This window comes from Talpa occidentalis, unplaced genomic scaffold (genome assembly GCF_014898055.3).
Source record: "Talpa occidentalis isolate TD23 unplaced genomic scaffold, MPIMG_talOcc4v2.1 talOcc4.2, whole genome shotgun sequence".
In the NCBI taxonomy this organism is placed as follows: Eukaryota; Metazoa; Chordata; class Mammalia; order Eulipotyphla; family Talpidae; genus Talpa; species Talpa occidentalis.
Genome location: NW_023602073.1, coordinates 28,715,673 through 28,724,463, shown reverse-complemented (window position 1 = coordinate 28,724,463; position 8,791 = coordinate 28,715,673).

The following is an 8,791-nucleotide window of genomic DNA, read 5'->3' as shown; positions in this document are numbered from 1 at the left end:
CATGAACTTCCTTTGAAGTAAACACATTTAAACAGAGTAAAGCATTCATATACCAAATATTGTAACTTTTAAGGCATGTATGTTTAAATTAAACCATTAAATGTTGAACCAGTTTTTATTTACTCAAATTTTGGATCATGATCTCAAAAATGGGGGCTTTTTATTATTAGAATTTTACAAGTGCCATTTATAGTGGAGTCCTCTGAAGTAAAAAACAAACAGACAAAGAGATCTCTTGAATTTCATTTAAAATTTTGGCCATGTGTACTAATTTTAAGAGATGGTTATGAACCAATATTTGTGAAGACAGTGGGAAACTTTAATTGATAAAAATTTTAGGGTTTTTTTGTAATTCTTAGGTAAAACATGTCTTAAATTCGTACCTTTAAGAGTGTCCTTGGGGCCTCTCTGGTGCGCACGGTTGAGCGCTGGGCTTGCGAAGCTGCCCACAGCCTCTGCAGCGCCAGTTCGATCCCCAGCCAATGGGCTAGGATCCCCACATGGCGCGACAGACCTCTCCTGCCACCCGCTGCCCTCAGCAGTGTACTTCGTCGGTCTGCCTGTTCTGTTCCCCGCTCTGGCTCTGGTGAATTCTCTCACCCTCTGCGCTTCTGACTGTACCCAGTGCTTGTATAAATAAATAAATCTTAAAAAACAAAAACAAAAAACAAGAGTGACTCTTTGGCTTTAACTTAGGTTTAGTTTAAGTTTGACACATCCATTTAGCCAAGTTTTAATATCCTTTTATATCAAATGGTTTTTTAATGAGATAGAAGCTAAAATCTTTACATAGTGAAAGGTTTGGTGCAGTAAAGAGAAGGAGAGCCAGGCCAGTTTCTAACAGGCAGAACTTTATTGCGCTCCCGGGTGAGATTCGCTGACCCTCATGGGGTCAGAGAAGTCTCACCCATTGTAGGCAGAGATGTCCTTTTATAGGTGAAGAGAGGTTAGGAGGGAAACTGGGTTGGCAAGGCGGGAAACAGGTTAGGTGTAACAAAGTTGTTTTTTCATGGAGCTGAGTTGTTTTTCTCCTGTTTGGCTTCAGTTTCAGTTTGATGTATCAGTGGTACTGTTATAGAGCAACCCCGATATTAAACGGGTTCCTGGCTGTGGGTCCTCACCCGCGCGCTTTTAAGGGACTTATGAATACTCTACTACAGACACACACAAAGGGTTAATAAAAGGTTTATTTACAAGAGGAAAGGAAATAAGGAAAATGTACAACTCAGGGAGAAAATAGGGAAATAAAGTCTTTATGCGTCCTACCCGATCGACGACCTGGAACCCAAGTCACTCCCAGAGCTGGCCGGAGGCTCCGCGCTGGCCGACGCCCCAAAGGAGAGCGCCCCAAAGCCACGTGTCTGCCTTTTGTATCACCTGGCTGCTTAACCCACCCCTCAGGTCCCAGCCACCTTTCCTTTGGTGGGATGGGATTTGAGTTCCCAGTGTCTTTGGCTTTGACCTGGGGTGGGGTGGAGTCCACAAAGCCTGTATGGAATTAGCTTGGACCGCCTTTTCCCCCTAACAATTCCCCTTTCACTTTTGCCACCATTTCCATGGTGATGAAGATCAAATTATGGAGGTTGGGATGCAGTCTCAGAGGAACGTTTTGTCAGGTTCCAGTTGAAGAAAACCAGTCTCTCCAGGTATTTGTCATTGTGGAAAGCAAAAGTCCTCCACTCCAGGAAAAAATAGTTCATCAGTTTAAGCCAAAAAAATCTGGAGGCGTTAGCCAAACCAAGTCAGCAGATATGTAAAATTTCAGGAAAAAAAAAATCTTAAATTGGTTCAACTGATGAAAAACACAAATTTTCTCAACCTTGATCAAACTTTTAACAGCAAAGCAAAGTTTGCAACTAGATTCTACTTTTAAACCATTTTTCTATTTTTGCATAAAATCACAGAGTAGAAATAACTAACAGCAATTTTAGCTGCTTTGTTGAAATATTCCATACAGTCAGAGCGAACCGGTGGCATCCAGTCGATGTATGCTTCAGGTATAAAGTTGGTCTCATCAGACTCCACTGGGCTTTCCTCTTCTCGAGGTACCAGGGCATTTTCGTTGGCCGGGTTGTCCAGTCCTGCCAATGGAGGCAAGCTTCCTCACTTCTTTGGAGGTCTCTGGAACCCTACAAACAAGGCAAACAGGTTCTCCTCTTCTTGGTTCGCTTTTTTTTAACTTCTGGAAGAATCCACACAAAGCCACACAATCAAACTCATGTCCATTTTGTTAAAACAGACAAAATCCTATGGAAGTTATGCAAAAACAGACTCTGAAATAAGTAGCAAAAATTAACTACACTATTTGTATGCTGTGTTGGTATCAAGGGGAGAGAAAGTGACAAGTTAGCTTTGCTGGAAAAAAATTACAACCTTTCTGCAGATCCTGGTTAGTCAAAACAAAACAAAACAAAACAAAAATTTCGTGGATTCAGGACAGAATGCATAAAAAAAAGTCCAGTATTATGTCAAAGAAACCTTAGTAAATGTCAGGTGTATTTCCAGGTCTATTGAGTCCTTTGTAAGAAAGTTTTTACTCTCAACAGTTCCATCAATAGAATCTGTTGAGACCTTTTCTCCCTATTTTCCAGAAACAATTTCTGTAGATGTGAACAATTGAATTATACAATATTACAAGGTGACAATCACCACTGACAATTTACATACATACCAAATACTACTGTTAACATATTGGACATACCAAAGTTTTTTACCATTTTCCCAAGTGACAATGCTTCCCTTCCAGTTTTACTTCATTAGGTAAAAGCCAATAGAACAATTCATGTAATGCTTTCCCAGGAGGAAAAGGAGAAACTTCGTGGAGTCTCAGGGCTCTACTGAGGTTCCACAAAATTTCCTTGCATCATCAAATGACAGGCCACCAAAATTGTACTTGAATTTAGATTTCTGGAAGCTTTGCCATAAATTCAGAAAAGTAACAGAAACAACAATATTCAATCTCTATGAAGCACCGGCTTAGTTCAGTAGCACAATGTTGACAATCAAACCATAACTTCTTGTTTTTCTCATAACTGGAGACTCTCTTTTTTTTTTTTTTCTCAACTTATACGGGCACCATAATACCAATTTGTCGATCACTGGAGGTCAAGACGGTTAGACACAAGGACATACAGACAGACAACATACAGACACAAAGAGCTCTTTAGTTACCATTCATCACGCCTGTATGGAATTAGCTTTGGGACCGCCTTTCCCCCTAACAGTACTGGTGTCAGGGCCATCTTGTTTTTGTTTTTGTGGGCTTCCTCATTCCTGGCCCTGCATTGACCTTTCATACCAGCCTTTTGTTGCCAGGAAAAGGGTTGACGGTTCTTTCTCTGGCTACTTCCTGCTGGAAGGGGGCGAAGACCAAGGTGGGGGCTCAGGCTTGGTTATGAGGGTCTTCTGCAGGGATGAGCGAATATGGGTGGAGAAGTTGTTGGTTAAAGATGGTACAGGACATTTCCTGTATGGGGCCTGTATGAACTTTAGGAGGCAAGGAGCAAAAAGAAAAAAATAAGGTTATCATTAATATTAGCCCCAAGAGTGGGAGGAGCCATAGACTATAGGAATTGGAAACCATGTCAGCGGAGAGTTGGAGCCCCCTCTTTCCCTTTCCATGTCTTTGTGTAGTTTCATTAAGGCTTCCACATTTTGTTCTATAATCCCTTACTCATTGATATAGTAACAACATTCTTCCCTGAGGAACAGGCAGGTACCCCCCCTTATTAGCTGTAAACAGGTCCAGAGCTCGCTGGTTTTGGAGAGTGACCTGTGCCAGGGAGGTGAGCTGTCTTTGTAATCATGCTAAGACATAGAGGTTTTTTCTAAGATATCTACTTGTCCATAAAAATCCTGGGCAGAAATAAGGTGGTGTCCCAGGGTCCCACCTGCACACCTGTGGCCACAATCGATAACACCAGGCTTGTTCCAACCATGACTGGAAGAAAGGCCACCTGCTTAGCCTGGTGTGGTGAGAATAACCACCCTAGTTCAGACCGTCCATACAGAGTTAACTGTGGGACCACCAGGACTTAGATACATGGGCCTGAGTGGAAGAATTAATACACTGAGAGAGAGAGAGCCATTGCACCAGAAAAAGGTTCCCCTTGTTGTTTGAAGCACAGAAGTAACTGAAATGTTAGAATTGCAGGAGTGAAAGTGGACAAGGGTGTCAGTTTGATAGCAGGGGTAGCTGTGACTGGAGTCCCATAGGGGGACTGAGAGTTGGGGATTCTGGCACACAGCGTCCGTTACCTTGGTCATAGTGTTATAGAGCAACCCCGATATTAAACGGGTTCCTGGCTGTGGGTCCTCACCCGCGCGCTTTAAAGGGATTTATGAATACTCTACTACAGACACACGCAAAAGGGTTAATAAAAGGTTTATTTACAAGAGAAAAGGAAATAAGGAAAATGTACAACTCAGGGAGAAAATAGGGAAATAAAGTCTTTAATGCGTCCTACCCGATCCGACGACCTGGAAACCCAAAGTCACTCTCCGAGCTGGCCGGACGCTGCCAGCTGGTGGAGAGCCAAAATGGGGGATCCCCAAAGCCCACGTGTCTGCCTTTTGTATCCACCTGGCTGCTTAACCCCACCCTCAGGTCCCAGCCACCTTCCCTTTGGTGGTGATGGGATTTGGAGTTCCCAGTGTCCTCGGCTTTGACCTGGGTGGGGGTGGAGTCCACAAAGCCTATATGGAATTTGCTTTGGGACATCCTTCTCCCCCTAACAATAGTGGTATTGAGAGTAATTGGAACCACTGCCAGTAGAAGCCTCTGAAGGGAAGCGCAGAGGAGGTATTAGTCCCAAAAGAGTCATTTAGGAAGGTTATAGCATTTTGGATTATATGGATCCATGTTAAGGTGTTTTGGTCTTTTCTGGTGATGTCAGCTGGTTTTGTAGGACTTGTTCTGAGTGAAGGATATCTTGGGAGACCTGGACAGTAGCATTTTGTGCCAGGACATACTCCCTGGAAATGGACAAGGTTGCCAACAGGTAGGAGTGAAAGCCCGTATAGACAGCTGCCTGGCTTCCCTGCACCCAACGTTGGTCCCAGGTATCTGAGATGGTGTAATTAATTTGGTCTGAATAGAAACCATTGCCATGGTAAACAGAGAGAACATCTCGTAGGGGCCTGAGTAATGCATTTTGCATGAATGGTAGGGGCACCCTCCATAATAGTTGTATGCATTTCTGCAGTAGTCTATGGTTTGGTCATAGAAGAAGCAGAATAGTGCCTCAAGCGGGTTTGAGACTGAGGTAAGTCTTAAGATAAGAGAAAGGAGTTTTGAACAACCTGTCTGCGGGCAGTCAGTTGTGTCCACCAAGTGGGTGGTCTCAGTAGACCCTGAGACATAGGTCTCCCTAACTTTGCATTTCCATACATAGGACACTGGGCTAGGGGAGATTTTGACAAGAAATGAGCATCCTAGTAGGACCCAGGTTATGACATATATACTCTGTCTTCAGGACATGTTTGACCCATGATAGATGGTGTCAGGAAGGGTCTCCCAAAAGTTTTACCTCTGCAGGTGTGGTGAGAATGACCATGTGCGTACTGGTCCACTGAGGCTCTAGTGGCTTTTGTTGAAGTGATTTGAGCCGGACTTGGTCTGCAGGATGCAGTGGTGGGGAAGGTTGGTCAAGTTTCGAGGCAGGACTGGGTAAGTAGTGGTCTGCATGTTCCCAGAGCAGTTGCCTGAGTAGGGAGAGGTACTGAAGATAACCAGCAAGTGGAGAGGGTTGGATGGGTAGGTCATGGATAAGGGGAAAGGGGCGACTGTACATCAGATCAAAGGGGCTCAGGAACAAGGCCGGGGGTGGCTCAGATGTGCATTAAAGCCAGTGGGAGCAGCTCCACCCAGAATTTGCGCAGCTCAGTGGAGAGTTTGGTGAGCTGGTCTCTGGTAAGACCATTTACCCGTTCTACCTTACCAGAGGATTGCGGTCGGGAGGGAATGTGTAGTTTCCAGGTGATGCCCAGGGAGGAGGAGACCTATTGAGTAATCTTTGAGATAAAGGCAGGTCCATTGTCCGACTGGTGATGGTGTCCACCATAGTAAGAAGAGAGTGTTATCTGCCTTAGGGAGTGGAACATCCGTGAGGCCTAGCAGGATTGAGAGTCGAGGATTGGAAGAGGGAGATGAGAGGGTTTTTGACAAAGAGAGTGTAGAAATCTAACACACAAGAGGGCGTTAGAAGGGAGAGAGCCTGGTGAGTGAGTTGGTCCTAGAGCCAATGTGGAGAACTAACGTTTACAGGTTGGCCCAGTGTGGGTTTTAAGGCCTGTCTAGCGAGACGAGCAGCTGCCACAAGTGCACTAAGGCAGGGCGCCATCCTCTAACAGTGGGATCCATTTGTTTAGAGAAATAAGCAACTGGTTGCTGGACTGGCCCTCTGGGTTGGACCAGAACCCCTAGGGCAACGCCCTGTCACTCATCTGTAAATAAGAGGAATGATGGGTATGGGGGAGCTAAGGCTCATCTCAGAGATCTTTGCCTGAATAAAGCAGAGAAACCAGGGTGCAGAAACAAAGAAAAGCATCATCATGATCACTGGGCCTACTAGGGGCAGGAGCCATGACAGTAAGGGAGAGCTGGTCCACGTTTGGATGTTCTGGCCCCAGCTCTGGCCGACGAAGTTTCAGTCGAAGTGGGTTTTGCTGGTCAGATGAGCAAGCCCATGAATGTGTTGGAGGAGGGGAGACACCTGTGTACCCACGATTTCTCACCAAAATCTCTCTCTCAGACCTTCAACACTTTCTTTCTTTCTAATGCCATTTCATTTTACCCATCCTGCTTTACATTATCTTAAGACCCTTCAGAATATCCCTCTTCCATACATTTCTTTTTTCAAACACACATACCTCACCTCACTTGCATTTACTAAACCTAGCAAAACCTTAGTTTTAGAAGGGAATTTTACACCGTCTAAACAATGATGAAAAAACACAAATTTAAGGTAGATAGCCCCTGTAGCTTTCCGTTCCTGTACCCAGTGATTTAATTGGCAGAGAATGGTGTCCAAAGCCTGCATTTGTTGGGCGATATTAATGTTTCCAATTTGGCTAAGGTCACCCTGTAGGGTTTGAATCTGGGAAGAAGGAGGGGTAGGTGGCCATCTGCAGAGGATTTTAAAAGGGGGAATTCCAGCTGGACTGACACTGTGTAAGAATCCCAAGCTGCAAAACTCTCCAGGTGACACTGGACACCTAGGCGTGCTCGCTGCAGGACTGAGATTGATCATAGCCTAGGGCTTATTGGAGTAGGAAGGTGTGCGAATTTTCCAGCTGAGCAGGTCCGTGGTGGAGTAGGGCTGGTCTGTGAATAACCTCTGTCCACCTTGGAGAGTCCCATTTGGATTGTAATATACTGGTCCCCAAGTCTCTCTTAAGGGGAGTTAGAGAGCCTCCTTATCTGCTGCTTGCAATCTACATGTTTTACCACCTGGGGTGTAAGAACTGATGGCTCTGGAGAGTCAGGACTAGCAGGAGACAGCTGAGACTCAGATCCAGATGGAGGAAGTAGATGGGGCTCACTCGAGTGGGATTCCTGGGAGACCAGTAGAGGAGGATACAAGCGGGGTAGAGAAGCGTCCTGGGTTTGGGGTTCACGGTCAGGTAGTAAGGGAAGGATAAAAACATCTGCCGTGTCAGGAGACCATGAAATCATGGCTACTAATTTGGCCAGCAGATCCCGTCCTAATAAAGGGGTGGGGCACGTGGGCACGGCTAGGAAAGAGTGGACCAGTGGTTTGTTATTAAGCTGACATTGAAGGGGCCCAGTGGTCCTGGGCTGAGAAGGAAGGCCGGCAACACCCATAACTGAGACCTGAGAAGGGTAAGTTTGACTGGAATAGGAGGGGAGGACAGAGAAGGTAGCCCCCGTGTCAACCAGAAAGGAGGTCGATTCACCTGCTACTTACGCATCACCCCAGGCTCCTTGAAGGTTATTGGAGTCGACGAGTCCGGGCCTCTTCAATTCTCAGCCGCCAAACCCAAGACCACAGGTGGCAGAGTTGCAGGGGCTGGAAGGACTGGCCCACCATGGCCAGCGTGGAGGGACAGTCACTTTTCCAGTGACCCTGGACGCGACAGATGGGGCACAGTCCCAGTGAAGGGCGGGGTTTGGGGCAATATTTGGACCAGTGCCCCTCCAGGCCACACTTGAAGCAAGCTCCCAGCGATGGTCGATTGGGGCCCATGGGACCCATTCTCGTCCTCTGTCTGGCAGCAGGCACTGCGGTCGTTGGATTAGCAGGGCATGACGGCCCCAAGGCAGCTACTAGGGCCTGAGCTTGAAGCTCAGCCTCTGGAAACTACGGAGTTCCCCCTCTGCCCTGTCCTGTTCCTCCCGGTTGTTAAATACTTTTTTTTTTTATTAAAGATTTATTTATTTATTTATACAAGCACTGGGTGCAGTCAGAATCACGGGAGGGTGAGAGAATTCACCAGAGCCAGAGCGGGGAACAGAACAGGCAGACTGACGAAATACACTGCTGAGGGGAGCAGCGGGCAAGGCAGGAGAGATCTGCATGCCATGTGGGACCCTCGCCGGCGGCCGGGAATCAAACTGGCACTGCAGAGGCTGTGGGCAGGTTCGCAGCCCAGGGCTCAACCGCTGCGCCACGGGGAGGCCCTGTTAAATACTTTAAAGGCCATATTCAGCAGATCCTGGATAGGGGTTTTAAGACCATCCTCAGCCTTTTTTTCTAATGTCAGGGGCTGACTGAGATATGAAATGGGTAGCCAGGACTGTGGCACCTCCAGGCGAGTCAGGATCTAACCT